At 35.2% G+C, this 18,762-nt stretch overlaps 1 protein-coding gene and 1 long non-coding RNA gene across 6 annotated transcripts in view; one reads left to right on the top strand and one right to left on the bottom strand.

Moving 5' to 3' along the window:
- LOC128029435 (disks large-associated protein 1) overlaps positions 1-18,762 on the bottom strand; it is a 108,330-nt gene that overhangs the window by 77,511 nt on the left and 12,057 nt on the right. The window lies entirely within an intron of this gene.
- Positions 3,101-9,232, top strand: LOC128029450 (uncharacterized). Of its 2 annotated transcripts, XR_008187393.1 has the most exons (6): positions 3,101-3,634; positions 3,978-4,107; positions 4,259-4,352; positions 5,255-5,358; positions 7,400-7,520; positions 8,059-9,232. It is a non-coding gene; the product is annotated as an uncharacterized LOC128029450 (long non-coding RNA). The 2 variants fall into 2 exon arrangements; XR_008187390.1 differs by lacking the exon at positions 3,101-3,634 and having other exon boundaries at positions 3,704-4,107.

Genomic DNA, 18,762 nt, shown 5'->3' with positions numbered 1-18,762 from the left:
AGTTTTGTCCCACGATTTTGAGATGTCCCCTCACCTTATCCACAAGTCAGACAGACACTTTGTCTTCAGTATGAGTCTCTCACCAGTCACAGCTTGGCTTTTATTCTTTCTAATTAGGAAGCATGTGACCATACAAGCCCTGTGACCCTAGTTCAACCCTCTAGTCTCATCTCAAAAGCCCAAATCGACAGCTCAAATAAGTATCCCAAACCATAAAGACAAACACATAAACATTGTTTTTAATTAAGTAAAAAGACACTCCCTCCAAGCACACACATAAGAAGACTTTCATTTAGAGCAGCAATGACCCAAACCCAGGGTCATGCTTAAATCCCTCAGTGGCATGCCCGCTGAGCTTTTCCTCTGACCCCACAAGACCTTCTCCACACCTCAGGACGCATGAGTGAGTCACATAAAGTCAGTGTGCAAGTGTGGGCCCGGAGCAAGCAAATCTCCTGTTCTATCTCAAGCAATTACACTCCATCATAATGACAACGACGAATACGAAAACAGCAGGAAGCTGTAGAGTTTTCTTTAGAAACACGCTAGACATGCTAACTTTCGTTTAATGATTCACGTACCCCGTAGCCTCGCTGTGATGTAACTATTCTTAAGACAACACCACCGATGCAACCGTGCCAGACCACATTCACTGCACTTCCACGCCAGAGCCGATGCTAATGGAATCATTGCAAGCTGGCTGCTCTTCAAGATTTTAATTGAAAATGCTACAGAGGTTTTCAGTTTGAGCTGGGCTGTCAGGGTTGTTTTGTTGCCCTGTTGATGGATTCCTGTTTTTGCAAAGCAATTTGATGCCACTTTCAGAGTTGTAATCTCTGTGGTCGCAACAAAAGGCAGCAAATCCACATTCAGATGTTACTCTTGTTATTTTTGGAGCATTATAAATATTAATATTTCACAAATATGGAAAAACATATCTACAAAACATAGAGGCATAAAAGAGCCATCTCACCCATACAGTACATACAGGAACAAGGCCCCCCCAACTAAAAAAACATTTGAACCAAAAGATTACAAGTAAATAATAAAAATAAATTACTGACTGACTGGCAACATAAAATGTAAAAGAATAAAAACTTTTACTAAATTTAAATAAATAACTGAATAATTAAAATGAAGGACAATTAAAAACTAAAGAAAAAAGGTCAACCACGCAACAAAGATGGGCTGTTTCTATGTGTATTTATGCCTTGATTTGAAAGAAAACAGCGCATCCTTGTGGTGCAGCTTACACAGAAGAGCGTAGGCAGTTTGAGTGATGTGGAGAGACACAGAGGAGACTGCTGACAAAGTTGTTATTTTTGTTTTCTTCGCTTACAAACAGTATTCTTGTGGCTTCATAACGTTACAGTTGAACTACAGATGGCAGATGGACTATTCTGATGATGCTTTTCATACTTTTCTGGACCTTGACAGTGTAACTAACTTGGCAGTCTATGGGAAAGTCCCAAGCCTCCCGGTTTGGAATGACATGGGGGTAAGTGATTAATTAATTCACAAATGATTAATGATTAATTGATTAATGACAAAATTTTCATTTTGGGATGGAGTATCCCTTTAAATAACTAAAACTAAATAATAAAAGTGTTCATTTTTTCCATGTAGGTAAGAGATCAAAGCACTTGTTCTATTCCATCTGTACGAGCAGGTGCAGAGTACGGTGAGAATCAAATGGGATAGATCTAGTGTAAACAGAATTTGCTTACAATTGAAATTTTTCTTGATATCGGTCCAAACCTAACAAGTAATAATAATGAATTGGCAGTTGTTTTCTACTCAGTAACTCAGGGGAATAAATGATGCAGCAGCAAGGAGGACACCTTCAATTTGCCATTCTTCTATGTGTTGCCATACAGGAAAGTGTGTGTGCTCTTGGATGGGTTAAATGCAGAGCACCAATTCCGAGTATGGCCTATCACACTTGGCAAATATTACAACTTTCACTTTCACTTTAACTAATATCTTAAACTATCAGCTAGAAACATCGGAGAGAAAGTCCTTTGAGCTACAGTTTGAAAAAGCAACATCTATTACTGCAGCCTGATCACATGGTCAAAGCTTCAATGAGATGTGCTCAACATTATAACAATACACTTCAATTTTAAATCCTAACTATTTATCATTTTAAAAAATATAAAAAATGTTTACCAGAGCCCTTTTATCCTAAGATCTTTGTTTACATGCGTTTTACTTCTAATGAAATGTTTGGTGGAGGAGAAAATTTACCAAATATTTGTTAACCCCTTACTAGTAACCCCCCTTTTTTGGCATGGAGACCGAAATTACATACCCAAAATAAAAAGGTTTCTGCTCATGATTCTTTCTGACTAGATACATAATCAACCTTTGTTCACAAAGCTGACACTTTAAAGTTTACTGTTCAGGAATCAGAATCACTCAGGACTGTTATGATAATAGAGATATATAAGCTCAAACATAAAAACAAAAATAAAAATATTAAAAACATATGTTTTAAATGTATTTAAAAAAATGTTGATGTAGGAAATGAGTTTGAAAACACAGTGTAGCTAAGGCCACAAGTCTTCCAAGACTTCATAAAAAATTTCATAATCGAATCTGTAAAACTGTGAATTTTATGAAATATTTTCTAAGGCCATGTCATGTGTGTTTTTAGAGAAGGCTAATCAGATTGATTTATGGCCCTTGTCATCTCTGTAAGATCTCACATGTAAACACCCTGCTGAAAAAAACAATAGAAACCATTACAGAATTTGTAATGGTTTTAATGGTTCTTATTGGAATTCTAATGGTTTTAATGGACACTGTAATGGTCTCTGTGGGTCTCTATTGGTAATTTGCTTTCTTCTATTGGTGGCGTGTATTGTCTATTGGATACCATTAAGGACCAATAGAACACCTTTAGAAACTTCTAGTGGTATCTACTGGACACCAGTAGAAACCATTATGACTCCAATAAATTTAGTGGTTTCTTTGGAAAACTGTAATGGTCTTAGTGGGTAGGCTACTGCTGAAAAAAAATGAACACACAAACAATAGAAACTATTACAAAATTTGTAATGGTTTTAATGGTTATAATGGGAATTATGTTGGTTGTAATGGTCACAGTAATGGTCCCTGTGGGTCTCTATTGGTAAATTGCTTTCTTCTATTGGTGGTATGTAGTGTCTTGGATTGCCACCATACGTCATTTGGAAAGGTTATTTTTAATTCATTTAATGTTTTTTTTTTTTTTTTTTTAAATCACCTCGACTCGTCATGGCCTTCAAAATTGACTTGAAAAGTTGGACTTTGTTTTGTCTGTCGGATTTGGTCCAAATTTAGCCCAAAAATAGATGTGAAATAACAGTGAAATTCTGCGTGACTTCCACGTGCTGTAATGTGCGCGCGCGCAGAACTGGAGCGGAGGACGTCACCATGGAAACGAGGCGGCAGCCCAACCGTCAAGCAGCTGATCGCTGACACTCAATGTGGTTTCACTTTTTTTTAGGTAAGTTTAGTCTATTAAATTACACAAATAGTACATTAAAGTGTTCCTGACACTTTATTTCATGTAAATTATACGCTTTCGTTTAATACTTACTTTATATAAATGGTTTAGCGTCGTCAGAAAAAGTCCGTTAGCATCTCAAAGGTAAGGCTAAGTTACATACAAGAGGTAACGATAGACATGAGCTCTTATTTATTAAGTTTGGGCTTTTAATGTCATCTTGTGTGTAGATGCTCTCTCTCTCTCTCTCTCTCTCTCTCTCTCTGTCTCTCTCTCTCTCTCTCTCCATATATATCAATGGATGAATGGAAGTAACTTAACCGAATTAATTTAACCTTAAAAGTATCCACTGTTTAATCCTAAAATGTGCACTAACGTAACCGGATAACGTTACATCACTTACATAGAGCGTGAAAATGGACTGAAACCTTCAGGTTTTGATCTTTCATGGTAAACACATGAATACAAACTTGTTCTGTGATTTCAGAAGTGCCAGAAAAAAACCTCTATGACGCAGGAGAAGTTCCTGATTTTAACATTTCTGAAGGGGGCTGCTGACAGAGAGGATGAAAACATACACATTTTGATGTCCACGCTGTAGGAGCATTACTAAATAAGTAAAACTAAAATATATATATATTTATTGTAAATGATTATATAAATTATATATTCTGTGAATTATTATTTTTCTTTTCTGCATTTCACCTATGCTATAGTATATGCCTTATACCTGGCATTGTATAATAAATATTGTTTTCTCTGTGACAGTGCTTATGTTCCTAGGTTCTTCCATGCTGATGGCTGTGCTCTAGAGTCATATCTCCTGTCGAAGAACATTTTTAGACATTATGAACCATGAATAGTAAGCAATTCGTCAAACATACACCATTCAAAAATGTAAGGGTCAGATTTGTCATGTATTTCAAAGACATATTTTATGCTCACCACTGCTGCATTTATTTGATTAAAATACAGTTAAATTGTGAAATTAACATTTTTTTAATAACTATTTTCTATTTAAGTTTGTTTTAATAAGTGATCAAAGCTGAATTTTCAGCATCAGTCTCCAGTGTCACACAATCCTTCAGAAATCATGCTTTGTGAAAACAAGAATAAAATTGTACAAAATATTTACATATAAAGCAGTTATTTGAAATTGTACTAATATTTCACAACATTACCATTTTTATTTATGATCAAATAAATGCAGTTTTCTTAGTGTACATGAGACTTATTTCAGAAACATAAAAAGATCTCTATCTCCAAGCTACACACTCTCACACCAAAGTGACTGTTAAAAATCATTTAAACTTTGTGTCAGTACATCATAAATAGGAAAAGGCATCAGATCACCGTCTGTGATTTGTTGTTTCGTGCCGCATCCAGTGTAGAGAGCATCACTGATTATAAAAGGTTCTGTTGTATTTTGTTGTGCTGTCCAGTGACGACACAGTGTTAGAACTCTTGTTAAATATCATTACATATGATGTATGTATGATGCCATTCAGCACTGATAGATCTTTTCTATTTCAGAGACTGAAAATCATTGATAAAGCACAAGGTTACTGTAACATATTTAAACAATATTAATAAGAATTAATAAAAATGCATCTGTGACTTAATATTGCTTCTTATTTTTCAGTGGAAAGTTCTCATTAAACACATAGCTTTCTTCTCATCTTTGTGCATTTTCAAACGTTGTGCATATTTCTGAATCATTTTTTTTTTTTACTTCATAATATTGGTTGTCTTCTCTTGTTTCAGAGTTTAGCTCCAACCCCAGTTAAGCAGACCTGAGCAGCTGATCAAGGATCAGCAGAAACTCTGCAGAACGGTGGTCCTCCAGCCTAGGACTGGACACCAGTGTTGTAAGTCATTCTGTCTCTTTATAGTGCATGCTCAGAACATATTGCAGGAGATCTCAACATTGTCTCTCAAGGTCCACTTACATGCAGAGTTTTGCTCCAACCTGCAGTGCACCTGAACACATTAATCGAGGTCTAACTATTAGTGTTGTCACAGTACCAATTTCAGTACCAAAGCAAAACACAAAAACATGCTAATTATTATTTTTTTTAAATTATTATTATTAGCCGCACTTATGCTAACAATTAACTACTCTAATAGCAGTGTTCATTTCAATCCGACATTCAAATTACAGTTATATATATATATATATATATATATATATATATATATATATATATATATATCCTGATAAATACAGGTGCTGGTCATATAATTAAAATATCATCAAAAAGTTGATTTCACTAATTCCATTCAAAAAGTGAAACTTGTATATTATATTCATTCATTACACACAGACTGATATATTCCAAATCTTTATTTCTTTTAATTTTGATGTTTATAACTGACAACTAAGGAAAATCCCAAATTCAGTATCCCAGAAAATTTGAATATTGTGAAAAGGTTCAATATTGAAGACCTGTTGCCACACTCTAATCAGCTAATTAACTCAAAACATCTGCAAAGCCTTTAAATGGTCTCTCAGTCTCGTTCTGTAGGCTACACAATCATGGGGAAGACTGCTGACTTGACCGTTGTCCAAAAGACGACCATTGACACTTTGCACAAGGAGGGCAAGACACAAAAGGTCATTGCAAAAGAGGCTGGCTGTTCACAGAGCTCTGTGTCCAAGCACATTAATAGAGAGGTGAAGGGAAGGAAAAGATGTGGTAGAAAATAAGTGTAGAAGCAATAGGGATAACTGCACCCTGGAGAGGATTGTGAAACAAAACCCATTCAAAAATGTGGGGGAGATTCACAAAGAGTGGACTGCAGCTGGAGTCAGTGCTTCAAGAACCACTACACACAGACGTATGCAAGACATGGGTTTCAGCTTCGCTTTCCTTGTGTCAAGCCACTCTTGAACAACAGACAGAACCAGAAGTGTCTCGCTTCAAAAAGGACTGGACTCCTGCTGAGTAGTGATAAATCAGACCCAAGAATGCAGAAGAGCTGAAGGCCACTATCAGAGACACCTGGGCTCTCATAACACCTGAGCAGTGCCACAGACTGATCGACTCCATGCCACGCTGCATTGCTGCAGTCATTCAGGGGAAAGGAGCCTTAACTAAGTATTGAGTGCTGTACATACTCATACTTTTCATGTTCATACTTTTCAGCAGGCCAAGATTTCTAAAAATCCTTTCTTTGTATTGGTCTTAAGTTATACTCTAATTTTCTAAGATAATGATTTTGGGACTTAGTTGTCAGATATAAATAAATATATCAGTCTGTGTGTAATGAATGAATATAATATACAAGTTTCACTTTTTGAATTGAAATTATGATATTCTAATTATATGACAAGCACCTGTATACACAGAATGACTAATTGAACTGCTTTTATAGTTTTAATAATAAATTTATTTGTAATGAATAAAGGGATTTTACATTTGATTATTAGTTTTTCTTACTTGAATGCTTTTGTTCGGATGTAAAATAAAAAAGTGAATTATTATTAAGAAAAGAACTGCAGGAAAAGATGCAATGTTGCTCAGTGATTTTGGTTTGGAACCTTTAGAAAATAGAAAAGAGTTGACTTTGCCAACTCTTTCAACTTCAAACGGGTGTAGCTCAGTCATTTTTTTTATATATATATATACAGTTATACATCATTTTGAAGGACTTTTTAATGAGGAAAAAAAACCTCAACTGATTTTTGCTCATTGTGACTAACTTTGCCAGCACAGGTCACATATGCTACTTAATTTCCACTTGAGATTGGTCAGATTTAAAGTCTGAGATTAGTCCATCAGTTCTTGAATTTCAATTTTTGTTTATGTGTGTATATGTGTGTGTGTGTGTGTGTGTGTGTGTGTGTGTGTGTGTGTGTGTGTGTGTGTGTGTGTGTGTGTGTGTATGTGTGTGTGTGTTCAAAACAAGAGTGTCTGTCTCAGAAGCTGAAGAAAAAAGGCCACACCTTATAGGAAATAAACGCCTCCTAAGTGTATGGAAATACCTGGCTGAGGAGATCAGTGACATAAACCAGATAAAACTGTCAGTGGTAAGTGTGCTACAACCTCTTATCTAATACGACTCGAAGTGAATAGAGACTATGTACCATAAAAAGTAGATAATGTAATTATTCAAGCCTATTTGTGAAACTGGACCACAAAACCAGTTACAAGGGTAATTGTTTTTATTTAATTTTTTAGATTTTTATTTCAATAATAATACTAAATAAGTTTTCCATTGATGTATGGTTTGTTAGGAGGACAATATTTGTCTGAGATACAAATATTTGAAAATCTGGAATCTGATGGTGCTAAAAAATCTAAATATTGTGAAAAATATTTCAAATCCAGAGCAAAGCATTTTATTAATAAAAAATTAAGTTGATACATTTATGGTAGGGAATTTACAAAATATATTCATGGAACATTTTCTTTTTTTTAAATCCTAATGATTTTAGGCATGAAAGAAAAATCAATAACTTTTTTGAGACTGCCATATAAATATATGTATGGATAATCTCACATACTGGTAATGTGGTACATTGTCCTAATGAATTGCCCTTTTTTCTTTCTTTTTTTTTTTTGCAGGTCTGAGACAGCTACAAGCCACAAAAATAGTTCATAGTTCCTGCATTTCTATAATGCATTAATGAATAACAATAATTAAAATAAAATGTAATGTCAAGGTTTTGTGTTAATTCCAGCTATGTTGAGTATTCTGTGAATAATTTTGATTTTAGGTGCATATTCTTAATTCTTTGCAAAACAACCTGAACTGTTTGCTATTGAAAGGTTGGTATGAAGTTTAAATAAATAAAACCATTATATTCTTGACAAAACCTGTGTACAGTTTGTATTAATAATTTAAATTATTTACTTATATTAATTAATGGCCTAATTACCAGCTATCAGTTAAACATTCAAATCAGAACCAATATAAAACTGCAACGAAAACTATTAAATATATGCAAATAAAGACCAGTACAAATTGCAATGGAACCATCAGAACCATTACAAAACCAACGGAAACCATTAAATTTGTTTTAATAAAGACCAATACAAACTTGTAATGGAACCATTACAAAACCAACAGAAACCATTAAATTTGTTTTAATAAAGACCAATACAAACTTGTAATGGAACCATCAGAACCATTACAAAACCAACAGAAACCATTAAATTTGTTTTAATAAAGACCAATACAAACTTGTAATGGAACCATCAAAACCATTACAAAACCAACAGAAACCATTAAATTTGTTTTAATAAAGACCAATACAAACTTGTAATGGAACCATCAGAACCATTACAAAACCAACAGAAACCATTAAATTTGTTTTAATAAAGACCAATACAGACTTGTAATGGAACCATCAGAACCATTACAAAACCAACAGAAACCATTAAATTTGTTTTAATAAAGACCAATACAAACTTTTAATGGAACCATCAGAACCATTACAAAACCAACAGAAACCATTACATTTGTTTTAATAAAGACCAATACAAACTTGTAATGGAACCATCAGAACCAATACAAAACTGTGATGGAAACCATTATGTGCAAATCGTGACCAATACAAACTTGTAATGGAAACCAATACAAACCAATAAATCCTAATGGAATATGCCCAAAACACACTACGTAATGGAAACCATTTGGTAATGGTTTTAATGGTTAATTGCTGATGGTTTGTAATGGTTTTGTAATGGAAACCATTAGAATTTCTGTAATGGTTTCTATTGTTTTTTTCAGCAGGGCACTGATGTGTGTTTTATATGTGTGTTTGGCTGTGAAAACTGCCCGTTTCATGATTGTATTGTTCTCACCAAACGAGTCTTTCACACCTCCGCCAGGTATGACACATTATCCGCATTATTCTTTTATCATTATTCTTTTGTTTTTATTCCACCTTTATTAGCCTTGATTGTGGTTTTTCAGGCTTTACAAAGCAACAAAGCAGCGATCTCACTTCAGTCTCTCTTTGCATTTAGCCCTTATTTATCAAAAGTCTTACTATAAAAATACAACAAAACATTTTCTTACGACCTTACGTGAATTATTGAGACAAAAATGCATTATGAAGAAGAAAAGCACCTGCTATTAGTAGCATTGGTGCTAACGTTAGCATCAAGCTACATCTGACAATTTATGAAATTATTAGTACACTTTTACTCAAAACTCACTTTAAACCCCGATCGAGTGTTTATAATAACTTCCTTTAGCGATCAGGGGTGTAATTTGGTCGTTTACTGTTGTAAAAATATGTTATTTGTAGCCTTTTTCATCGCTGCACAAGTTAGCATTTCCGATGTACATTTTCGATTTTTTTTATAAAAACGCCCCAGATCTCAAGAAATTCTCATACCAAGCTTTACTATCGTAATCGCGGGTTTATTATTCGGATATTTTGTGTGTACAGAGGTGTTTCAGTGTTGTTTTGGCCAGATAACTACCAGGAAGTGTGCAGGAAGCATGTGACACGATGGGGCGGTGTCCAGATATGAAACTCTAAGATTGACGTTTGAAAGACCCAATCAGAGTCTGAGTCACACACCGCACGAGTTGTGACTACTGCACGCACACACAGATCGCTGGGAGAGGCTGTTTATCATCTGATCGCGTAAATCCGTGGAAAATGAATAGAAATGACGATTCTGTCTGAAGAAATATGAAGTAAACATCAGTAAATATATCCATATATCTCCGCAGATATGCATCTTTGGTCTGTAAATCCTTATTGACGCTGTTCAGTGAGTCTATGTGAACACAAATAAACCGCTCTTGACGTGACTGAATATGAGTGAGTTGTGAATTTCTATTCAAAATGTGGCATAATACGGATTTATTATTTTGCACTCCTGACATAAATCACTAAATATCTGTCACTGCAACAATGTTTTATCAAAATATTGGTCAAATATCGAAGCTTGAGTCTTTAAACTTTCCATTGATGCACAGTTTGTCCAGATGAAGTAAGACCGTGATGTTTAATGTGCTGTGAAAGTGAAACAATAATAAACTGGGGCCGTCAGCGATGTTTGCACGCAAAGGGGTTAAGAACGCAGTTTTTTTTTATATATGTCATGATTACTATTTAATCTCTTTAAGCAAAAACCACAATGATACCATTACCAACACAGTCTCATGCCCATTCTTAACTACAGTTTGGCAAATTGGTGGCTAATTTGTATTCATTTGTACAATCTCATTCAGGGTTAAGGATGGGCCTTCATGCTAACTTTTTTCTCAAGATCTTACATTTTCGTACAAATTGGATTCAATTAGAGTGGAGAAAATTTTTGCCTAATGGCCAAAAAAAAAAAAAAAACATAAAAAAGTAATACCATCTTTGGCCACTGGGAAGTTCGGATCATTTTACCGACTCAGACTTTTGAGTCTCGTTCAAAAAATGAATGAGTCTTTTTTCGAGTCATTTCGTTCATTTAAGCAAAATGTAATTAAAATGTTATGTGTTACTTCCCCAACACATCTAGTACTTACGCAAACGTTGATCACACTACAAACAATACAAAACTAAAATGCTATAATAAACAGAAAAGATTAATTGATTATTTACCTGGGTCTTCAGTCTGTGATTAGCTCACCTCACCTCTTGTCTGACAAGTCTTTGGGTTTAAGTCATTCCTTAATCATGTGACAGTAGGGCTGGACGATATGGCCAAATTTTATATCACGATATATTTTTTAATTTCGGTCGATACGATATAATTTCGATATCAACAATATAAAAGCCTCAGAAAAACTGCCAATAACGCCCACAACGGATGTCTGTACCGACAATCTTCTGAGGTTAATTGATTTTATAATAAATCAAAATTAATTTGCCAAGTCTATGAAACCTCCTCCTATAAAACTACATATTTTAGAAATAAAAACAGTGTTTTTTTTTAAGAACAAGAATTAACATTTCTTTATTTATTTTTTTGTAAAATTAATAATGGTCTTGTCTTGGACCAGAGGTGTTAGGAGGAGTTGGTTGGTTCATAGTAGCTGCAGCTTTAAAAAAAAAAAAAAAATAATAATAATAATAATAATAATAATAATATATATATATATATATATATATATATAAATAATAAAAAGGTTGCAAAATGTGGCAATTGGCTATTTTGTAAACTAACTTGAGGTGCTGTGCATTTAAGTTAGCCAAATAAATGTTTACATTTACATACTGATTTTTCCTTATTTGGAATAATAGGGGGAGTTTTCGTACTGTTATGCGTGTACCGCGCTCGTTCTTGTTGTGTGAGTGTGTGTGTGTGACTGACAGACAGCCTCGGCGGCACGCATGCGAGTTCTTGCAGATCTCAAAGACAAACGTCTTAATAATATCGCAAATTAAAAATGTTTGGTGGGATAAAATGTGCACGATAACATTAAGCAAATCTCTTCGCCATCGTCACTCTTTATTATTAAGCAGGAGTTTACGTACAGTTAATGCAAGTGCATGCGCTCGTTGTGGTGTGTGTGTGTGTGTGACTGACAGACAGCTTCCGCGGCGTGCATGTGAGTTCACGCAGATCTCACGGACAAACGTCTTAATATGAACGCACATTAGAAATGTTTGGCGAGAGTAAATGTGCACTACAACATTATCAGATCTTACTGATACTACGGTCTTTCATAATTTAGCCCCGGGGTCAGTTTAATACCTGGTTTCGGTACCCATCCCTACCACTGAATTAGTCTTTCCTCTCTTATCAACCATTTCATCTGATTTCTCCTCACTTGTGGAAGCTTGTTCAGTCACATTTGTATTGCGGTCAGAGGCGCTCATTTTGTAGCTAAAATTTGCCGCGTTGGAGATCAGCCTACTACTGCTGTGCGTGACTCTTCATCACGAAAGTAGCCAATGGTGTTCTGCTCTTCTGACGGCTGCTTATTATTATTATAATATATATTATTATATCGAAATATCGAAAATGTGTTTAATAATCATATCACCGTTATTTAAAAAATTTATTAGTTCATCTTTCGGGTCAAGTTTGAGTCGTTCCTTAATCACGTGACAGACCCATACACTATTTCTGTCACTGTGTTTTTGTTACCGTTTCTTGAGGATCTGTGGTGTGTTATTATTTTATAAATAAACAAAACCCTGTTATAAATAAAATATTGATTAATTTGTCTTTTTGACTGTCAGTAAATAAACACTAGGCTATATAATAATATAATAATCCAAGCCTACAATACAGAGTTGCTGCTATAATAATTGCTTTTCCTAGGCAGACTTGACATATTGGTCTAATATATGTATATGAAGATTGCTCAAAAAGGACATAATGACATAAATTAAAAGCAAATAACATTTTGAACCCTAAACAAGTAACACTACAGATCTACAGTCTAATCTGAAGGGTGAACGTAAAACACATAAATCATACAACAAGTTCATACAAAAAAAGTTTTTGAAGATTAGAATCCACTGTAAAAAACAAACAAACAAGCAAACAGAAAGAAAATCTCTTCTTTATCAAAGTGATTTCGCCATCATATGGACAAAATTTAAAGCACAACCAACTCTTTATTACCACATTCAGTGTTATGGAAAAGTACCATCATGACAGAAATTAAATGCAACAATTTGAAACCAGAAATGCATCACGTAACTGTAAGAGTAAATAATAATTATAATAAAAATTTATAATAAGTACTATGCACCCATTTGTAAGGAAGGTTGTACATTAACTAATTACTCTAGCCAATGTTGTCACGTCACGGGACAAAAGAACGAACAACCTGAAGACCCGAAAGATGAATTAATCAATTCTCTTTCCGGCTCAGACTCCATTGGTTTAGCGTATGGGGCTGTCACGTGATTAAGGAATGACTCAAAGATGAACTAATCAATTCTCTTTCCGGCTCAAGAGTGCATTTACTGACACAGGTGAACTAATACTAGCAGTACAGAACCTATAGAATATTGTGCATGCGCGACTGAACGAATCATCCCCTGAGACGACTCGTTCTTCCCGAGTCACTTTAAAGACTCGTTCAAAATGAACAAATCGTTCAAGAATGACACATCACTAACCAGGGCCCAATCCACTCAGTTGCTCTCCAAGCACACTAAATCACAGCACTGGGGAAAAGAGTTGCATTCAGTCTGACCTTTCAGCTCACAGCCCACAAATGTCATCCAGCCTTTGATATTCCACTGCACAGTCATGTGACTTCTGCTGAAACCCTTACATGCTTGCATGGGGTCCACATCTAAATGCTAGCATACGCCTCACAGAAAAAAGTCAGTCAAAATGTGTCTATCAGCATTACAAGGACAATTAATATGTATACTTGTTCAATAAAAAGCTAGAATTATACTTTGAGATTTAAAGTTGATCATTATTAAAATGCGATGCGTTCTGCCTCATGCGATTCTGAGAGAGAGATAAGTAAAAAAAAAAATCTCCAGTGATTGATTGAAAATGATTGCTTCAAGCTCCTTGGGAGACATGACCCCAGAATAGACTGTATTTAATCCCAATGTGACCCAGATTATAAATAATAAGTGCGGGAATATGACATGCGTGCTTGGATCAATCTAATACATCTAAATCTTTGTCCAATAAAAGACTCTTCCAACAACAGCAATGCAGAGCAGATATTAATCTAACAATGGCTGTGCTTTTTAACCTTTTAGTGTTTTAACAGGGATTAAGTCTGTCGAATCTTTGTCTAAACCAGCCACAACATTAAACAGTCCCTTACTCAACATTTACAGTAACAGCATGACTGTTCCATCCACAGTCTAGGTAATGTAAAAACATCAAAGTTTACGTAACACATTGCACAATGGCTGGCTTTACTGGCAATACAATTACCCAGCGTCCCTGAGTAGGCCTGGGTGTACTGTGATTTGAGGCTTGAGGGATCTCCTGCTTGATATGTCTCTCATTCCTGTAGTCTCCTAGTTTGATTCCTGCCGTCATGAGCTGCACAATAACAGTGGGAACCAGGGATGACGCTGATTAGTACGGGAAAACCCTGAAGGGTTCATGGGAACACTTCTGGCTGTGAATAAATTATGTTTGGGACTAACGCTGATCAAGCTGGCAGATGTTTCAAGAAAAACACACACTCTTTCATCCTATACAGCAGAGAAGTACATTGGAAACTGAATATGTAGTATTTAAAATAAAATTTGGTTGCACTTTATTTTACAGTACGTGTACTAACATCTACTTATAGTGTACTTACAGTGTATTTATCTAAGAAAGTTCTGGTAGTACAAGGTAACTACATGGGGTAGGGTTAGGTTTAGGGGTAGGTTCAGGGTTAGTACCTAGTTATTACATAGTTATTGTAATTACTTTAATAAGTACATAGTATGTACATGAGGAACAGGACTGTAAAATAAAGTGCTACCTAAAATTTAATGGGGGTACATATCATATTGGTACAGTATAATTATGCCAATCGGACAATTTTGGCAACAATGAAAAACCAGGGCAATAACAATTAGCCAATTTTAAATGACATTTTTTTTGTTTTGTTTCTCCATTTATTTATACAAAATAGTATAGAATTTTTATTTATTTTTTGTCTCAAGAAACATTTCTTCTTATTATCAATGTTGAAAACAGTTGTCTTGCTTCATATTTTGTGAAAAAGTATGTGATTTTTGTTTTTCAGGATTCTTTAATGAATTGAAAGTATAAAATAATTTGTTTGCATTTATTTGAAACAGAAATCTTTTGTAACATTATAAAGGTCTTTGTCACACTAATGTGTCCTAGATAAATAAAAGTTTTAAAGGAATAGATCACCCAAAAATGACAATTGTGTCATCATTTACAAACCCTTATGTTCTTTCAAACCTTTATACGTTGATTTCTTCTGCAGAAAACAAAAGATGATATTTTAAAGAATGTTGGGAACAAAACAGGTAGCCTTTGACTCAATAGTATACATATTTTTTCCATACTATGGAAGTAAATGGTACCAGCAACTGTTTGGTTACCAACATTCTTCAAAATGGCTTCTTTAATTGTTAGGTGAACTATTATATTAATTTCTTTCAAAAAAAAAAAAATAAAAATAAAAGAAAGAAAGAAAGCTGACCCCAACATTTTGAATAATGTTACAGACAAGTTACAGACGTCTTAACTCCACTTTACATTATATTTAAAAATGGGGACACCGTTTTACAGTATATACCTTAAGTGGAAACCCAATCAAACCAAGGTTTCTAGGTATGTGACGACCTGAACCGATCTTCCAGAGAGAGATCAGCCAGCTCACAATGTCTGGGCTTTACAGCCTCCTAAATCCACAGAACTGTCTGATGGCATTTTAGCATTTTCACATCTCACCCTGCAGAGGAAACAAAATTTAAGAAATAAAACAGACCAGTCAGGGTCCATCTTGCTTGAATGCAATAAAGAACTGCATGTTTGTAGCTTTTTAACACATGTGGAGCAGAGCATCCTCTACTTCTTCTCATCCCTTTCTCCTTTTACCTTCTTTTTCCCTACTCTTTTCCTCTCAGATACTGTGACAGCATCTTGTCTTTCCCAATGTGCGGACTCCCCCACCCCACCATGCTTCTATCTGCAGTGGCCCAGTTAGTGCTAGATTATTCCGCTTACATCATCACATTTCTCTGCATCTCCCACTGTCTTTTGTGCCACCCCAGCCACTCTTGATCTGCGTCTGCACATTTAAGCCTCCTGGATCTGCCCAAGTGGCCTGCCACGACCCACTGCACCGCTGCCTTCTTCAACCAATCATATTTTTACCCACTAGAAAGAGGTAAGGGTACAGGCAGTGTCATTCTGGTCACGATTAACACTGTCACTAACTCACAGAACCAAGTTTCACAAAATGTCTTGGAACCATATGACCATTTCAAAAGACTCACATCATATATTTGATCAGATTCTTGTTTGCTATTAGGGGAAAAATGCAAAAGCATTTTAAAATAATGCGTCTCACATGATAGTACTGCTTTTGGGCTTTCTGAAGTCTACTGTCTACTGAAAGAGCAACCCAACTGATTACTTATAAAGGATATCTTGAATTTCAAGAATAGCACTCGAGCATTTACGGTGTGAGTCAAGGACTAGGAGAACTGGGCAGTCAGAATGTGTAGTCAATTACTCTGTTGACATTTCAAATGAAGATAGGGGTCTTTATCATTGTCATTATTCTTCACCTTCATGATGCCAGAAAACCTCTGCTGAGGGGCGTGCAGCCCTCTGGATGCCCTTGCAAAACAAAAGCTGGCTTTTCCTGCACTCCTCAGAACACACAGAATCCGTGTAATAATTCCATGAGAAATTTGCTGTGGTTCATAAGAGAGCCTGCATCTCCCTAATAACTCAAATGCTAGAATGAGATCTATAATGATAGGGAGGCACCGCTGGCATCCCAAGATTAAGCCAATAGTAAGAGCCACCATGGCAACATCTGCATTTTTTTTTTTTTAATGAATGATCGTATGAGTGCTGTAGAGACAGAGCTGCACTTTCCTCTAAATCAGAAGTTCTGGCCCTCGAGATCCACTTTCCAAGATCCAAACTTGAACAAACTCATCTTCTTGTAACTTTCTTGCTTATGTGTGCTTGATTAGGGTTGGAGCTAAACTCTGCAGGACCTCGAGGGCCCGAGTTGAGGACCCCTGCTCTAAATATCCTCTTCTAGTGTCTGAATTGATCCATTTAACAATGAAAACCAGTTAAACCTGTTTCACGGCTAAATTTTCACCATGTGGCCAACACAGGCCTTTCAAGGTGAAGACGAGCTTTTTTTTTTTTTTTTACTTTTATCCAAATCTGTTCTGACGTAGAAAAAAACGAATCTACTGTACATCTTGGATCACCTGAGGGTGAATAAATCAGAACATTTCCATTTTTGGATGAATTATCTACTACAGTGAAATAAATGCACGTCTTCCAAACTCAAAATCACAAAAAATTTAAATTGTCAATGTAAATAATGCAGATAGAAGCAATAATTCATTTCAAATAATGGGGAAAACAGATCAGCTGACATGTTTATTCCGGTGTAGAGACACTTGTAAATTCAAATAATAAGACGACATCTTTACACAACTCATTTTATAGGGTCTTTAACACTGATATTAACCATTAAGCTTGATGATAATGAATAAAGGCAAGGACCAGTTTTCTTTTATGTAGAAATACATATTCATAATGATGCGCTGTCTTTAGAAATTGCATGAAGAGGTCTCACAAAGGGGGCAATGTAGCAAAGATTAAAGCAGCAGCCATTCATTATCACACAAGTCTCATTAACTCTATAGCAGAAATCCATATACATGTAGAGTTGAACCAGAACTCTGAAGCAGAAATCCATATAATTTGAATGTATATAACAAAAATTTGGAAAGGCATACAGCACTTTAAAATAAAAAAAATATATATAGAGATTTTTTTCAAATTAAAGAACTTGCACCATTACATCTGTTAAGTCACCCAACATATACAATCAAGACTAAATATTTCAAGGAAATGTATCTTTAATGCATTCTTAAGGCTGTCAGGTTTAACAATTTAAATAAACTAGTAAAGCCTTGGCTCATAGCAAGACCTTAGGTCTTTCTCTCTAAACAATAGATTTTAAATTAAAACCGACTGGATCACACATGTTGGTTAGACATTTCTGTATTTAAATGTTAAGACAAGCAACACTAATTTTGGAGTTGTCAAAGAAATCTGTATTTCTGTGCGTAGTATTTTATAATAAACATCACATCTGGTGGTATCTGGTCATAATTCCACAATTTAAAGGGATAGTTCACCCAAAAATGAACATTATGTCATTAATTACTCATCTTCATGTCATTCCAAACCTGTAAAACCTCCATGCACCTTTGAAACACAAATTAAGATATTTTTTCATGGAATCTAAGAGTTCTCTGACCCTCCAGTGGACAGCAAGGGTAAACCGTCATTTTACGATGCTACGAGAAAACTTTTTGTGTGCAAAAGTAAAAAACAACAACAACTTTATTCAAAATGTGTCTCCTCCTTTTTTTTTTTGCCAACAAAAAGTATTCTCTTAGAGTCGTAAAATTACGGTTGAACCCCTGGTGTCACGTGGGTTATTTTACTGATCTCCTCGCTATGTTTCTGGACGTTGATCTTGTAGGACCCGTGCTGTCTATGGTCTATGGAGGGTCAGAGAACTCTCAGATTCCATGAAAAATATCTTAATTTGTGTTCTGAAGATGAACAGATGTCTTACGGGTTTGGAACAACATGAAGGTCAGTAATTACATTTTTTGGGTGAACTATCCCTTTAAG

The sequence above is a fragment of the Carassius gibelio genome, chromosome A2 (genome assembly GCF_023724105.1).
Source record: "Carassius gibelio isolate Cgi1373 ecotype wild population from Czech Republic chromosome A2, carGib1.2-hapl.c, whole genome shotgun sequence".
Lineage (NCBI taxonomy): Eukaryota > Metazoa > Chordata > Actinopteri > Cypriniformes > Cyprinidae > Carassius > Carassius gibelio.
Note: the sequence above shows the minus strand (reverse complement) of the source record. Positions and strands in the feature narration are given on the sequence as shown.